Here is a 17,134-nt window from a genome sequence, read left to right on the forward strand (position 1 = left end):
AGCGTGCGGTTTACTTTTCGGGTCGCATTCGGTAGGCTAAAAATAGCGTAAGAAATGTTCCCGTTTCGGGATGTTGTTTTGAAGCATTTTTGTGGGGGGGAAATCAGTAGTCCTTGCGAATGGAAAATTGTGACATTCCATTTAAAGGCACAGCATCTGTACTCTTGGACCCATTAGGTTTCATTTATTAGGTGTATTGTTTATTGAGTTTTATCTCGTTCTACAGAATAACAGAATGCGCTTCTTAAATTTTTCCCACGTCAAAAAAAGCTTTAACATCCCGTACAAGGCAAGAAGTTGAAAACAAATCTTAAAGATTTTAAGAAAAAAGTACGCTCCGTTATATATAAATACGAATTTTCTGGAATATATTTGTCAACCCTCTGCACTTGACGCAAAAAAAAAACACAAAAATACACAAAAGGAAAGCAAAAGTTGGGAAAAGTAGGAAAGACTATATCTAAATACTCCAAGATATCGCTTTCTAAACAAATGGTCATGAAAGTTACTGCAGAACAAGTGAAAGAAAAAACGTAAAGAAAACAAATGGCCAAAATCGATAGAAAAACAAACAAACAACCGACATACGTACTTAAAACAAGCAACCAAATCGATTCCAGGACCAATCTTTCTTAGCACCGTTCAATTTCCAGTACGATGGGGATAATAATTTAGCGCTCTAAAATTGAATCGGAAAAGTGTTGTCAAACAGAGGCCCTCGTCTTACGGTAGCAAAACAAATCAGAGGGTAGAAACTTTTCTAGATTTTACTCCCTGCTTAGAATTTATTGGATTGGTTTTTGGTATGGTGGCTGGTGTGTGGATAGGAGAAAAAAAAAACACCCCTTTTTGGAAATTTTACACTCCAGGTTTTGAGATTTTTATTGCTTACTGTTTCCCGTCTTTCCCGTCGTATCCAGGAGCTTCCGGTTGCAAGTGTGCGGCTTCCAGTGAGCAGTGAAGCGGTCACAAATTTGTCACCCGCTCTTGAGAGAGGCCAGCGGGGAGGCCGATGTGTTTAACAATCACGGACAGGGGTTTACCATTTGCAGTAGAAAGGTGACGGGTTGATGATTGTACAGTGGTCGACAAGCGTAAAAAGTGCCTAAATTTGATGATATGTATGCTGTCGAACTAGTGATGTCCTGTGGGCTCGGAGTAAGGGTGACATACGGATAGACAAATCGCAAAGCGTTTGGACCCTAAAAGATATTAATATAAGAGAATATTTCATCCAACTGTTGTAAATTCCACGCTTACCAGACCATCTTCACCATCTCATTCACACGGCAGGAATGTGACTCAAATCCCACTCGGATCCGTTCCCTCGTCATGAGGGCTTTTACTCTTCGACTACGTGGTACCAAGACATCAGGTGCGCAATTCGATGGCCATGCCGACTCAGAACGTTCGGTTCTACGAAAAATTGAAAGGATCTAGCTTCTTATTCTTTTTGATTCTAGAGCTATTGATTCGCGAGCAGTCGGGATATAGGCAGGGGCACTCTAGTGAAACTGCTTTGAATCTTGTACTGGCGAGATGGAAACTGTTGATGGAACGAAAGGAGACTATAATTGCTGTCTTTTTGGATCTAAAACGAGCATTTGAGACAATATCAAGAACGTTATTATTGTCAACACTAAAACGTTTTGGTATTGTGGGGAGGGAGCTCAATTGGTTCGAAAGATATATAAAGGATAGAACTCAAAGAACTTTTTTTTTTAAACTATAAATCAGATGCTATAGAAAACACCCTTGGAGTTCCGCAAGGAAGTGTTCTTGGGCCAATTTTGTTTATCATGTACATTAACGACATGAAACAGGTTTTGAAATCTTGTGAGATCAATCTTTTTGCTGACGATACTGTTATGTTTATCTCGCACAAAGACATAAAACAAGCGGAGTCTCTCATTAATCTAGATTTGAACGCTCTAGATGCTTGGTTGAAGTACAAAAAGCTGGCATTAAACATGAAAAAGACAAGTTACATGATAATGACTACCAGTGGTTTAACCAATCCTCCATCTATCGTTATAAATATGGAAACAATCAAAAGAACTCGTCAGGTGAAATATTTGGGGGTTATATAAGACGACAAGTTGAAATTCCACGCTCACATAGAATGGGTCATCAGCAAAGTGGCAAAGACGTGTGGAGAAATTAGTAGGCTGGCGAACGAACTCGATTTTTTTCGGGAAAGTCCACCTCTACAAATCACTAATATCCCCACACTTTGATTTCTGCTCGTCCATTTTGTTTCTCGGCAACAAGGGGCAAATTATTCGGCTTCAACGGTTGCAAAATCGTATTATGAGGCTTATTTTGGGTTGTGGTCGTCGTACATCATCCGCTGTTATGCTGGATATCCTGCGATGGATGTCTGTAGAGCAAAGGATTTTGTATCAGACCATGACATGTGTAAATCGACTATTGAACAACCTATTGCCAGAGTATCTGGGAGAGAGAAAAGTGCGGGGATCTGACGTTCACAGGTACTGTACACGCAGAGCTGATGAGGCCAGAGTCCCAAACTTACTATCTCATTGTGCTAGGAACTCTTTGTATTTCAAAGGGATTCTACGGTACAACAGAATGCCCTGGGAATTAAAAAACGCGAGCAGCTTACAGGAGTTCAAGCGTAGGTGTGCTGTGTATGTCAAACAAACTGTATATGTAGATATGTTGATGGCTTGTTGCATTCCTCGAAATGCTCTTTGACACCCCCACTTAAGGATTATTATTTTTTTATGATACAATTAGAGTAAAAATATCGTAAAGACATTTCCGTTCTTCTCAAACCTGTGTTGGGGTAAGAGGTGGGACTTATCATCATCATCAATCTGGTTCCAGGGAACTAGGGACAGGGATGCATCCTATTACCAACAGATTCGACACCACCTGATCCAGCCTCCAACGGTCGCTGCGGTCATCTACGGCTCGAACCCTCCAGGTCGCTGAGTCTGGTCAATAAATTCGCAATATTATTTACACAAGTGTAGAAAAGAGTCTTTGCCGACCACTGCCGTACGAAGCAAGATCAAGCAAAGTTTACGAGCTGGCTAGCAGCTTCAAGAGTCTCTCTGCCACACATCTGTGATTCAGTTGATGCATTCGGTAGAATTTACGACGATGAGCGTTTACTATCTCTTCGAACTCACCCGTCCAGTTCGAATGTGTGAATATACTTACAATTGCATGGACATCGCATCCCATTGCCTAAGATGACGGGTGTGCCAAAATCAAACTGCCAAAATCCCGTGGTACCGTCAAGCCAATCGAACTTCGCACCGTAGCCAATATTTTACCAATTTGATTTTATGTGCTTTGTTCAGTGTTATTACACTTTGGCGAAACTCTACTGATCTGCCGCGTGTGCTGGTCGATAATCGAGAGACGTACCGTTGCCGAACCAAGAACCGAGCAAGTAAACGTAACAGAGAGAAACAAATCTTAACACCTGACGATGGGGTTTGGCAAAAGATACAGGAGCACAGCCAAGTTCAGTAGCACACAGTAAGTCCTCACACACACACTCGGCACCGAAACAAATCCACTGTAAAGTGGTCCGATGAGAGCGATAGTAAATGATTCAGAACAGTTTGCACTCACCGGTGGCACGTTGTGTGCATTTGGACTGTGAACATCTTCATCAACGTGTGTGAGTGTGTCCGGTGACGGTAATAGAGGCATGAAAGCGAAAAAACTTTCTCGCAATCGCCGGCTTCGCATTATCGAGGACAGCTGTCGCTATTCCGTCCGAGACGACCAGGTTTGGCAGGAAATGGATAATGAATGTTTGATTGCTGTCATTGCTGATGCTTTCTAGCACAGCAAAAAAAACTTTTTGGCCCCTGGTGGACCAACAGCACAGGCAGGGAAAGGCACAATAATGGAGCGTCGCTCTTCGTTCAGGTATGGGCGGGTTAAGATTTTGACCTTCGTGCCAGGAGTTGCTTCGTATTGGACAAATTGTGAGACTAGCCTTGGTGGGCTAGTCACGTCATGCGAATGATGACGGCCTGTTAAGCCTTTATAGCGTTCGTCTACAAGAACGGATGACGGCGCTCAATCATCAGTAAGCTCCGATGGAGCTACATGTAGTAAGTAAGTGAAATTAGATTTAAAAAATACGTTGTGCAGATTATTATTACGTCTCGGCTCATTTTGTAGCAGCAACGATAAGTCACATTAAACATCAGTTCACAACACTGAAAGCATCGTTTTGAAGTACATTAGCTTTCATGGGTAGATTTTTAATTTTCAAAATGGCTACCTTTGTGCGGGAATGTTACCAGCATGGCCTGGGAAAAAAACGCCATTGTCCGGAAAACTGCGACACGATACGCGCTAACGTTTCGCCAACACCAGATGCAACATTGTTGCGTACGTGGCTACTTTTTTTTTATTGCTGACGAGCTTCCTTGATGCCGGTGCCCACCAGTCTAATGTTCCTAATTTTTATGAACCATTTCCACGTGACGAGGACGGAGATGCACTCAATGAGATCCACCGAAGAGAGTGATCCACCGTTGCAGTACGACATTTGGTGTAATATCTTTTTGCCCCCCCCCCCCCCCCTCGCTCGTCACGTCACGCAGCATCTGGCAACGGCGTAGTGTCAAAAGCGTAAGTAAACTTGCCGCGAGTCCAGGTAGGACCGGATGTGGTCTAGCCCGTACCGAATCTACCTCTTTTTCCTTTCCCATAGGGCAGAACGTTCATCCCAGTGCTGGCGGTGCATGTGTTTGAAGATGTAGAGCCGCGTGAGCCTGTGATCAGCACCTTGCATTACCTACTGCACACATCAGCGAGAAGCGAGGAAGCGAGCGCTACATTAGCTGATTGCTATAGCTGCGCTACAGCTTTCTAGCTTATCTTCCGGCTGGATACACACGATCGGAAATGAGGAACTACGCTGGAAAATTGTGTTTTTCTCTGCATAAAATAAAAACGAAAGAAGACAAAAAAATGCAAACACACGGCTGTGGCGGGTTGTACACTGCTACAAATCAAAGCCACGTTCGGCCGGTGGTAGAGGCACATGTTACGTTCAAATTTTATAAGCATCGCAGAAGGCAGCGCACGAGGAAAAGTTAGCCGTCCGGGCAGGGTCTAGCATTTATGGTGGCGTATGAGCTGGAAGCAATTCTAGCAAATGGATAGCGTAAACTGACACTGCGCTTGGTAATCGAGGGAAAAAATGGAGGTAGCAAGCATTGCAATTTGATTTTCGAGGGAATTTTCGCAAGAAATTAGGAAAACGGGACGCCCCGGAAATATTGGCACTGCACGTCGCGCTTACATTTTGACTCTTAGAGTTCTGAAACACTGTCAAACGAGAACGTTGGAAGTTATAAGATGGGGTGTCCAGTGTACGGTAAAGGTTCACGGTGTCAATGGATCGTGACTTTGGGTCCATTTTGTCTTTTTGTTTTTGGTTGTGTGTGTTCTCCATGTGTGTTCCCAGTGCCTCCAGTCTAATAATGGTTCGTTTTCAATAAAACTATTGAAGCTGTTGGAAGCATTTCTGGCAGGAACTGCAGTATTTGTCGGTTCTATATCATCTCATTTTCTTGGCGTTCCACAAGTATTCGAACGAAATAGACACCAGGACTAGGGTTAGTGATGCTGCAATACACACAGTCACTCTCGTTCTCTCTCTCTCTCTCTCTCTCTCTCTCTCTCTCTCTCTCTTTACCAATAATCTGGGGCTTCGTTGCGGGAAACCGCTGCAATTGAAAGACTTTAGTACGGAATGTGGGCATTAGGCGTGTGTGGCCATGGGCATGTCTGTGGTACACAGTTTTGAAACCGATCGCGTGCTTCGGACGTGTCCGGACGTGTGAAACGTGTGATTCCAAGTGTCGGTTCACTTAGCACCGAACCCGAAGCTACCGACAACCCTGTCCAATAATATATCGGTCGCTTTACGTGTTTGATCTCGTTGGCACACACGGTCCAAAAAAGCAACACTGTGCTCACAGCCTGGGTGGCTGTGTGGCTGTGCGCGCTCTAGGTTGGCGGATAGATAACAGATATTTAATCAATAATTTCATTTTTCTATCCGTGCGTGCCAGTATCGCTGAGCTGCAAATCCTAACCTACCCGTGGCAGGTTCGACAATCTGTCCGAAAATGAAACTGGAACGATGAACTGTCACAGTGATTTTTTTCTTCTGTGTGTTGTTTTTGTTTGCTCTCGAATTAGTACTGAACCCGGTGGTGCTGTACGTGAACGTTAACGCTAGATGTGTGTGTCTATCTGCAGAGCTGGAGCTGACCAACGGTTTATAGTTGACCGTAGATTCGCGTTATCCACGTAGTCGTATCATATTGATTCCTTTCGGAGGCACGTAGCGTAAACGTTCGTTTATAATATATCAGCAAAATTAGTTCGTCTGCCAAATAGGAGGGAAGCTATACACCATTCTGTAGCTTTGAGCGCCATTTTGAAGTCTCAAAGATACTTTGAATGGTATATCCTTGGGAGATCGGAGATTTTATTGGAAGTAGGACACAGCTTATTATAAACTTGCATCAAAACTTCAAGAAATTGGACTATCATTGAAGGCTTTACTATACACGTTGAAATAAAGAGATTTTATCGGTTTTTTGAGGCACTGGGATTTCTAAGACACTAAGAGTATAAGTTGTATTGTATATTTTTTCTGTTGACAGGTTGCCTAGTTCATCAATTCATCTCTGATTTTGATCAAGCAATTATTTAGATAGATTCCCTTCTTCAAAATGATCTAAAAAATTGCGATCTAATTGTACTGGGCACACTTACGGTTGGCTGTTTGAGATCACCCACAATCCTCAAACGCTCCGTTTTTCCAGCGTAGATAGATAACAGCAAAAACACCTCTTCGCCCTCTTTGTGGTACTTTTTAACGAATGTGGTAACCATTGGGAGGCTGCTAGTAGTATGAATCACATTTATCATTGCCATTCCTGGAGAAAATAAAACGGGATGTGACGTCCTTTTCATTGATTGTGAACCGCAGCTTCTGTTGAATGTTCCAGGGGCTTAAAATGGTCGAATGATCAGATCCAGGCTCCCACTCGAAACACTTTCCCTTCTCCAGAAAGACAAGAATCTGATCGATATTTGTCCGATCGTATTCGGCCGACAGAAAATGTAACACAGCACTCGGTTGTTTCTCGGATCAGGGGATTGAGCAGACGGTGCGAAAAAAACTTTTGCGTAAATAACGTTTTCTGTTCTCATTTTAGTTGCTGCAAATTAAAATATAAAGTTGACAATTTTTTTTGTCTTTTATCGCTTTTTTCAATGCATACTTTAATCAGGATTCAAGCATAGCTCAACATCAGCCACCAAATGCTAAGAAATAGCAGGCTTGTAAAGACATAACGCAATTATCTAGCAATAGCTAACACTAATGAACATGAAGAAATAGTATAATGGCCTTCACAAGCCAGTGTTGCCATCCTTCACGACGCTAAGTGAATCAGTATGTAACACTTCCAAAACTCGAATACATTCCACGCAGAACACACACCAGTCTTAAAATACGAAAGATAATACTGTTTCTGCTAACATTCCATCCAAGCAGTGGCATACAGCGATACAAATTGGTACCGCTGCTGCTCAATTTAATCCCGGCGTGCAAAAATCAATTGACTCACCCACCCGGACGCATAAAATGTGTGGCTCCGGATGCTCGGGAAACTCGGCAAGTCGGAGAAAACAATGCAAAAACCTCGTGGTGTGCGTTCCAGTGCTTCCGATAAGGCGCACCGTTAAAGCTGGGCCCAGGCGCCCCGGAGCAACGCCAGGTTTTCCGGGTGTTCGATGTGGAGGACGCTCGCACCGCGGTGGGAAAGCACATTACGCTTTCGGCAGACGGTGAAATTAAATTGTAAATAGTAAATGAAAATTTTTGTCCTAAGCCTCCCGGCAGCACTGGAATGCCGTTTCGTGAGCTCTGGCGGGGGCTAACGACTGGCATCGTTCGCCCTCTCGTCCCGTTCTGCTGTCTCGAGTGCTGGATGAGGAGAGTGATATACTGGCGTGGCGTATGAAAAGGGGTTGTGTTGAGTCGATGTTTTTTTTTCGCAGGGACTCACCGACCGGTCCGGTGATCCGCTTATAGGGGCTCTCGACGCTTTATGCGAACCGGCAGCACATTGTCGAATCGTCTTAGACGTTGGTTGTGTTTTGTTTGTGGTGCGGGACGTGGAAGAGACCTACCACCTGTCAGGTTTTCGGTGGGGGTTTTTGTTTCGCAACGTTTCGTAGAAGGTTAACGGTTGACAGTTTTGGGTTGGGTTGTGTTCCGCACTATCAGTGCAATAGACGTTTTGCAGACTGAAACATTAACCATTTAGGGATGAATGAAACAAGACGCGTTGTAACGAGTTTTGTAGTGTGTGAAGGCAAAATTGGAATACTAATACAGTGGGGCCATTTTTTTTTCTACATTGAGTCTGTTACAGCACGAACATTTATGTTCTTTACGCGAAACTACACTCAAAAACTTGCTTCAAAAATAAAAGAAACAAATGTAACAAATCTGCAGATTGCATAATTTTAGGCGTTTTATTTAAGCGCTTGTTTTATGAATTTTAAGGTTACGGTAAAAGGCAGAGAGATGTTAATTGTTTTGGACAGTGTATTTTTGGGGTGGTCAAAACTTTGTGTGATATGAATTTAAATGGTTCCTAGGCACCAAGTAATACACGAAAAGTGAAGAAAAATTAGCATTTTAGTAAGTGGCCAATCCTCCAAAATTTTTTGCTTCTTCCTTAAAGTTCCGAAGCTCTGTACCGAAGAATTATGTTTAAAGGACTAAGGGCAACACATCGGGCGTGTTACTCAACCGGAGCTGAGAAGTAGGAGTAACATCCTGAGGTAAAAAACTAGAGGTCGTGATGAAAAGATTAAAGATCTATGTTCAAATTCTAACTATATTTTCAACTAATTCAATCATTTTTGACTTAGCCTTTAAGACATACTGTTCATTCTTGGTGAGATGTACTGCGCTTTGCATACATGGAGGCGTGTTTCGCATAGTGATGAATAAATTTCACCAGGGGTGGGCCTTTTCGTGTCTTTTACCTGGGTTACATCTATAGTGGCTCCGAAAAACGCCAACAGTTATGCAATAATTTGTAAAAACCGTTAAAACAGCGGTTTTCTGGTTTCTAGATATTACTTCCATTTTTAAACTGTTTTGATTTATTCTTTAGTGTTTGAAATCCCACCAAACAATCTCCGAGTACAATAACGCCGACGTGTTAAGTTTATTTAGAAGAAATGGTTGGTTCTCCTCCCAAATGAAAAGACTCTTTCTGTGTCTCTTTCGGCTATCTACCGCCAGAAAGTCTAGTAAAGATGACAACGTTCCGTAATGCGATCGGTCGACATGTAATGAAATTACGCTTCCTTCCTAACACACCCACCAACCTACGTAAAAGAAACCCGCACCAACCCAAGGAATGTTGCATCGAAGCGGAACGATACATCGTTTCGCAATGTTTAGCTCCCCTCTTCAAGACTCTTTCCACCCCGGGCTCACAGTTCCCGCCGTGTCGCTCGCAAAGCAACGTTGAAAGGTTGGAGGCCGTGTAAGAGGATCATTTTCTTTTCACGCTTTGTGCGCGTTTTGTTTATTGAAATAATATTGACGTGGAATGTGGCATCTTCCCATGTCTTTGGCTCTGTGCCGAGAACGAACCTCTGGCTTGAATGAATGGGCAGGGGAAGTTCAAGTTGAAATGCAAAAAAGAAAAAGCGTCAAGAAAACAGAATATTCACCCCTAACTGCCAAACGCAACCACCCACTCGCGCTGGAATGTCGCAAGATGCTTGTTTGGGCCACAGGGAAGCGCGGGAGCGCACAATGCTGTGAAGCTATTCTGAAGTCGATCAATTTCATCAATAGCTTCTTACCCGACTCCTGGGCTGAGTCCACACATTCCAACGCTCGATGGATGAGATTTGCTCATCGAGCTTCATTCCGAAAGCCCGACTCCTGTCGGTCGGAAACTTTATTGCCTGTCTTCGCAAAGAGCGACGGGCGGAATGCTGCTGCCGAAGTTGCTATATAAAGCGAGATTTGTGCGCTGTGCACTGAGGTCGTCTGTCTTCCACTCACCTCATGGCGGAGATCATTTACAAGCTGGTAACGGTGGAAGGTTGTCTTTTCTTTACTTCGTCTACCGATACAAGTGGATGGATACTAGTTGATTAAACTGCACACTACTTTACAGCCACGGTTGAGTCAACGCTTCTTCATTACGGACGGGAGTGATTGTAAAACCATAACGCTCTGCTAAAAGACGTGCGAAGAAGATGAGTTCCGAAGCATTAAATGGATTAACACGAACATCTCGCAAGATTTGCACATTATTGCGTTCAAGCTGAATGGGGTTGAACCGAGCCCGAACCGGGGATTATTTTGTGGGCTTTAAGCGTGGTGCAGTTGAGCATTAGCTCGGCATTACTCATCCTTCGCACTGGGTCGGCGCAACAGATGGTGCACACTTTTAGGGTGGCAGCTGGAGGCGTCATTCATTGTGATTTTGGGGCTGGTGGTAATTAGGATGTCCATTTTCAGTTGGAGATGGTTTCGTGATTCCTCGGAAATGGGTATTCTAGCTATTCAAGGTATTAGATAATGTTTAGCTGCATGCAGAACTAACAGTGAGCTATATTGATAAGCTGCGCACTTCCAGCATGCTGTGCATTGTTTAAAACGTAACTGATTAGGTGTAAATCGTTCCAGTTGCTGTAAGATGCTATCAAGCTGAAGCTATAGAATTCGCCGTGCGATTGAGATCGTGAAAGTGCTCATAGAAAATCGTACAATATAATAATTAATTGCACCAATGAGGTATGGTAGGATTTGTATTTCCTTTAGAAATTATTTAATCTATTGTCAATAGTCCATGACAGAACGTCAAACATTATCGGGATGCACTGTAGTATCTTTTGATTTTAGTAAAATATTTGATAAAAGTCTCCCTAAGGCCTCCTTTCCTCACGTTGAGAAAAACGCCTAAAATTATGCAGTGAGATTTCAATGTGATCGAAAATGGTTGGATTAATTAGTAGAAAACGTTAGTAAAGTTTGAATTCCGATCTCTTCTCTCACCTTAACCGCTCTAGCGTTAGCCTCTGAATGTTACTAGTAGTGTAATGCAGGTCGACGGTCGATATGAAGCTCTTGGTCCTTTAAAAAATTATCGAAAGATTTGTTCCGGAAGTAGATCAACAGCACACTTAACAACTAGCCCAACATTTTTAAGTGCTAGTAACATATTAAATTGCTTGTTTAACTACTGTTTTCATATGCTTCTCGAGTCTTTCACCTAATTATTTGATATACAATTAGAGATAAATTGTGTGAAACAAATTAAACGAAAAGCCAATGAAAGGTAATTGCATACTTTAGGGGGTTTAAACGTTTAAGCCATAAAAGTGGAATTCAGCAGCGATGAATTGAAACAGTTAATTACTGTTTATTTCATAATATAAACGCTTTCAGCTGTAGAATGTGTTCACAATGATGTTTATTGTGTGTAGTTTTATTTACTCCATTCACTGCACTCGTGTTATTTCGTTACAAATTGCATAAATGACAGCGCATTCTTCTCAAAGCGGATGCTGCGTAACGTTTGCATCAGCAAAATTGCCGAATTAGTGGATAGTGACGGAAAGCAAAAAAAAAAAGAACATAAATTGAAAATAAAAATAAAATAGGAAAAATAGCCACAACTCTAGGTCACAATATCTGCTATTCGTACGAAGCGCTGGCTGAATTCTTTGCAGCAAGCAGTATGACAGAAAACTGAATATATAAATAATTCAAAAATTTCAAAACCTTTTTCATTCTTCCTCACATTCTACCTTCCCTCCTCTTCCTTCTCTTTCGCCACCAAGAGAGCTGCGGGCTGAGTTAGCTGATCTATTTTTGTTTGTATTTTTTTGGCGTGCCTTTTTGGCGTCAAAACAAAAAGAAAGAAGTACACAAAAAAAAACCTCAACGCGTGGAAAGGAAAATCATTTATTCCTCTTTATACCGAAACAGCCAACAACCATCGAACCTAGATCCTGGGTCGGGCAGATGTCAAAAGCAGTCAAAAGTTTCGCCGAAACTCTCGGGCGGTATCTCTTACTTGCATGCATAATAAAAATCTCCGTTCCTGTGGGTCGGTCGGTCAGGGTTGGTTGTTTCTTTTTTTTTCTCTTGTTGGTACGGGGCGTGACATCAACCCGATTTCGGGCAGATGTCAGGAAGGTGTTGGCTGGCGTGCTGTATCGTTCGCACACATCGTACCACCACCAGCAGTAACGATGGCAGGAGTTGGTTGAGCTTTCGGATTTGTAGATGAGCTGGTGTTTGTGGAGCGAAGTTTGTCACCCAATTAGTATGGGGCACACGGGACTAGTCAGGGCTAGTGTATTTAGTATGCGTTGTACTAAATTGTTCTAAAGCGTAGGCACAGCAGGAGGTAATAGAATTTATTTCGTACTTCTTTTTCGAATGACAACTTTGTCCACAGTTGCGAAAATTGTTGACAATACGATACTGCTTTTGAAACAGCACGGTAAACGTCAGCAACTATCCGCTTGACAAGTTGCAGATTTTGACAGGTCACCCCGCGGTACTAAATTGCACTTAGTGACAATGACAACCAGCGAAAAGATGAAAAGTTGATGTGTAGTGGCAAACATCCAGATTGTAGAAGACCTTTTGACTTTTTCTGCTGTAACGTTGTATTTCTTATTCGAAGAAACTTTTTATCCTTTGTGACTGAAAAATGGAGCTAGCTAGCTGTAAGTTTCTTTCTTTTTTAAAGCGAACGTATTGTTTTGGAAAGTAAAAGGGAGACAATTAGAATAAACATAAGTTTCTCTTACTTTTTTGTATAAACTATAGCTAGTTTGAATTAAATAAAGCTAATTTTAATAAATAAATAAATTTTAATAAACAATAATTTTTAAACCAAATATAATAAACAAAAACCGATGTAAATAAAATAGACATTTGGATAGTTTTATTATTCGTGTATTTTTCATCATTAGTTCAATCGTTTGTTATGTTCAGTTTTGTTTTGCTGCCTTTCTTTTATGATTATATCATAAACCGTACTGCGTATGATGCCTGGTTCCACTGTTTCACACTGGTTGCGATAAATCAAACGTATGTGAACAACACCTCAGTTTATTAATGGCTTTTGTTGTAGTTATTTTTTTTGCTGATGTTGCATGTTTTACTTAACCGTTGCTTTAGTTCTATGCGTTTACTCTGCTTTACTTATCTACTTCATATTTGCAACATTTTCTTTTCACCTTTTGCTACTTGTTTCGTCTGGAATGTTTTATCCCGTTTTCGTTTTTTTGTTAGTCTATTTACCATTTCTTTGCATTTAGTAAATTGCTTTATGCATTCCGGAATTTTCTGTACTTTCTTTCTTATTATTTTATTATTTTATTTTACTTCTTGGTTAAGCTTGTATGCTGTTGGTTTCTGTTGTCCATTTTCCGTTAGCAATAGTTGTAATCCTGCCTCGTGCACATCTTTTTCTGCTGTGCGGTTTGTTTTAATTTTTAAGTTGCAAGTATTTTTACAGTGCTGAGAAGTATAATACCGGTCCGGTGTATTTTTTTTGTCATTTTTATCGTTTTTTACAAGCTGTTTGTCTCTTCTCTGTCGCTTGCGATGCTAGAGAGAGGGAGATAAAAACTGCAGCCAAATGCTTGGGAGTGTATATCTTAACCACTTTATTGTGCATGTGTTGTTTTTGTTGTTGTTTTCCTTCTATCATTCCACTAAGCTATTGATTTTTTTTCATTCGTGTGTGTGTTTGCCTTTGTTTCTCTTTTACTGCAATGTTAGTTAAATTTTTTCGCTTTTATTTCATGATAGTTCTGACCTTTTTGTTTTTCCCTTCTTTAGTTTGCGCTCGACCAAAATGTAGATATTTGAGTTTTCGTTTGTGTTTGTTTACTGCAAAACTGGAAACGATTAAAACCATCCAGTAAACTATGTAACAGACTTGTTTCATGTTTTTCCACTTTTTTCACGTTCTTTACATCCGATCCCTTTTTTTCTTTTTCCGTTTACTTTGGTTTTGATTTCCCACGGGAATTACTCTCACACAAAAACACTCACTCACGCATACTCACACATTCACACGCACATGTATTGGAGACTCGTCCCAAAATCTAACAGCTTACGTAAGATATCGAACGATAAAACCAACAAATATAGCTTCTTCCCATGTTTTTCCTGCTTTTTCTCTTTCTCTTTCTCTCTCCCTCTCTCTCTCTCTTTTCTTTTTTAGTACGTCCTAAAATCTCAAACTCAACCACCCACCATAATCCCATACACATACACATGTGAGCTTTGCATTATGCGGCTGATTGTATGCGTAAATATCGAATGCTTATTTATAATATGTAATAGATCAACGATATTGATTGATCGATTGCCCTGGTGCCTGGTGAGTTATACTTTGTTATTTTTTTTTCGGTTTACCCTTTTCCTTGTATTATTTTTGTTTTGGTTTTGCAAAAAATTTTAACTATCATTACCATACGCTTACACGCGGTGTTTTGATTTCTTTCGCATCGTTTTTTGTGTTATTTCGCTATAATGAATGAAGAGAGAATGAGTTTGGGTTTTTTTTTTTGGTTAGTGTGGGATGAAAATGTATTTATTATCATCATGTAACCCGGTGACAGGATATTACTTAAGTAAACAAACAACCCTAGTGTAGTGTAGCTTTGTAGAACAGATTGCATACCTGTTCGGCCCTTGGCTTGCGCTATTAGTGCAAATACAAAACAATACTCAGCCTAACAGTATGCAATGCTTCTTGTACGGTTTCCAAACCGCAAAAAAAGATTCATTCATTAGGTACTCAACCTCCCTAAATTAAAAAAAAAGTTTTTAATCGTGCTTCAACCGTAGTGTCTGTTTTTTTGTTGGTTGTTTTATTTCGCGTGGATAAAATAATTTGCTTTTACCTGGATAATGTATTTATTATAGTTACTGGTAAGGGGTTTGGATTGTTTTTGTTTTGCCATTTTTTGTTGTTGTTGTGGTTGTTGTTTTAGTTGTTCAATAATGTAATAATTTCAATTCGAAATCATTAGTGTTACCATTACTCTTATTATCGTGACAGAATGGGTGCTTAATTAGTTTGATCTCCATCATTTCCACCCTGCCACCCTCCCTAATTTACCCTACACTACCCGTTCCCGAACCCCTTTTTTACCCCTGTACCACTTTATTGCCTACCATTGCGGGTCAGCTTGATCCTGGTTTTATTCAGTGTTTGACGCCTGAATGTATGCATTTTTGATCGCATGGTTGTGACTACTAGTATTTACTTTTCATTAGTTGTTCTAGCGTCCTGTTCCTTGTGATTTATTTTACATTTAATAACAACTTTTTACCCATTCATGTAGCATATGAAATGGTTCTAGTTTTTTTTTGTGTGTGTGCGGGAAATTTTCGGCAACCAGAAAATATCCTTACTTTACCATTTATACAGAAAGAATGGGCTCTCCTACGGTAGAGTTTTGCGATTTTTTTTTTTAATGTTTGTTGAGGGGTTTTGTTTTTGGCACTTTTCTTCCAATCTGAGATGGATTAGTGGTTTCCACACCGACTGTTACGGCTTGCTAGATTTTTAATCGCTAAAAGCGCTAGCGTAACGTTGGTACGCGAAACTGAATCATGTGACAGATGTAGTTGCATCCTTCCGAACGCACGCACCGCACACATGCACTTGGAAATAAGCACAATAAAAAAAAAAGAAAGAAAGACACAAAACACCCGACAAACAGCAGTTATTACAATGAATGGCCAGCTCGGTGGAAATAATTTCCATTACGGCTAATGACGGCAAAATGTTTCGTCCGCGCCTTCCGGAACTTGCTCATTCCACACAACTCATTAGCCGTGAGCTTGTGCGGTGCTTTATGCTTCACTGCCCAATCCCCGGTGACAATGAAGCGAGACTGCTGGGCGGAAAAAAACTCACCAAAGCAGGTGTTTTTTTTTTATTCGCTCTGCGCTCAGCTCTGCCTGCCAATCTGGGAATGGAAATGCAGAAAGCTGGGTGAGGATAAAAAAAAAAGGTTCGTCATCATCGTGCGTCATGTGCGCTAGTGGTGCACCATTAACCAAACCAAAGCCATGATGAATGAACTGTTTACGAGTTGTGGTGGGGGGAAAAAAGACCGACCCGAACGAAAAACCTCACAGATGCACCACATTTGTCTCATCTTCGTAATTGGTTTCGCAAGAGTGTTTTTTTTTTTTGCTGTGTGTATTTCCTTTGCTACATAATGCACTCGCACATCCATTTTTGAGTAGTGTGGACCTCACACCGTAGCAACTCAAGATATGATAGCGCTCCTCGATTCGGTATTGGGCTGCCAAATATTTTACTAAATCGCTATAGATTGGGTGGAACCCGTATGCGCTTTTACACTACATCCACCCCGTATATCATTAGAATTTCTTACCGTAGTTCGACCAAAACCCGGGACGAAGACTTTGGTTTATCTTCTTCGAACAGAAAAACACAAACAAGGAAACACGTTCGCTTTTGCTAACTTTGTTTTTTTTGTTACTCGCAAATTTTACATCCCTAGAATGATATAACGGCCTACACGCTACTTGGGACACACTCGTACTATGCTCAAACATACTCGGCAAACATTCGCGAATTCAATCTCTCTTACTGCTTAGCTTAGTTGGAAGTTTACCCAGGAGGACGCAAAGATATTTTTTTTTTCAGAGCAGCTCAGTAAGCCATCTTTGTACTTCCCGAGCATCCGAAGCAGACATTCAGGCAGTCCAGTCATTCTCGGTTATCTCTATAGGTTCACTAGCTTACATTGGTAGTAGATGCTTTTCCCATTTCCCGCTTGAATCAGCTGTGATTGTGAATCAAATCGTAGGAGTTTCTGCTATTTTACAATGTTTACCATGTGGAGCTCATACTGCTCGCAGAAGAGCGAGAAAAGAAGTGTTAGTAAACGTCAAACGTTTGACAGATCTCGTGCCACTTTGCGTATACGTTTCGAAATGTATGATATGGATGACTTATCAATACGAGTGGTACATTCAAGTTAAAAGATCTGCCAA

At 41.2% G+C, this 17,134-nt stretch overlaps 4 protein-coding genes across 4 annotated transcripts in view; 3 read left to right on the forward strand and 1 right to left on the reverse strand.

Annotated features, from left to right (window-relative positions):
* LOC126556789 (alpha-1B adrenergic receptor-like) overlaps positions 1–17,134 on the forward strand; it is a 462,834-nt gene that overhangs the window by 205,249 nt on the left and 240,451 nt on the right. The window lies entirely within an intron of this gene.
* Positions 1–17,134, forward strand: part of LOC126561477 (cytochrome c oxidase subunit 6A, mitochondrial) — a 382,637-nt gene that overhangs the window by 104,328 nt on the left and 261,175 nt on the right. The window lies entirely within an intron of this gene.
* LOC126563239 (sesquipedalian-1) overlaps positions 1–17,134 on the reverse strand; it is a 228,175-nt gene that overhangs the window by 27,496 nt on the left and 183,545 nt on the right. The gene's annotated exons all lie outside the window — the stretch shown is intronic.
* Positions 7,806–17,134, forward strand: part of LOC126567869 (prolyl endopeptidase FAP) — a 299,756-nt gene continuing 290,427 nt past the window's right edge. The window contains exon 1 of the mRNA XM_050224216.1: positions 7,806–7,817. The gene's annotated coding sequence lies outside the window, so the exon portion shown is untranslated. The remainder of the gene's footprint in view (positions 7,818–17,134) is intronic.

The sequence above is a fragment of the Anopheles maculipalpis genome, chromosome X, assembly GCF_943734695.1.
Source record: "Anopheles maculipalpis chromosome X, idAnoMacuDA_375_x, whole genome shotgun sequence".
Taxonomy (NCBI): Eukaryota; Metazoa; Arthropoda; class Insecta; order Diptera; family Culicidae; genus Anopheles; species Anopheles maculipalpis.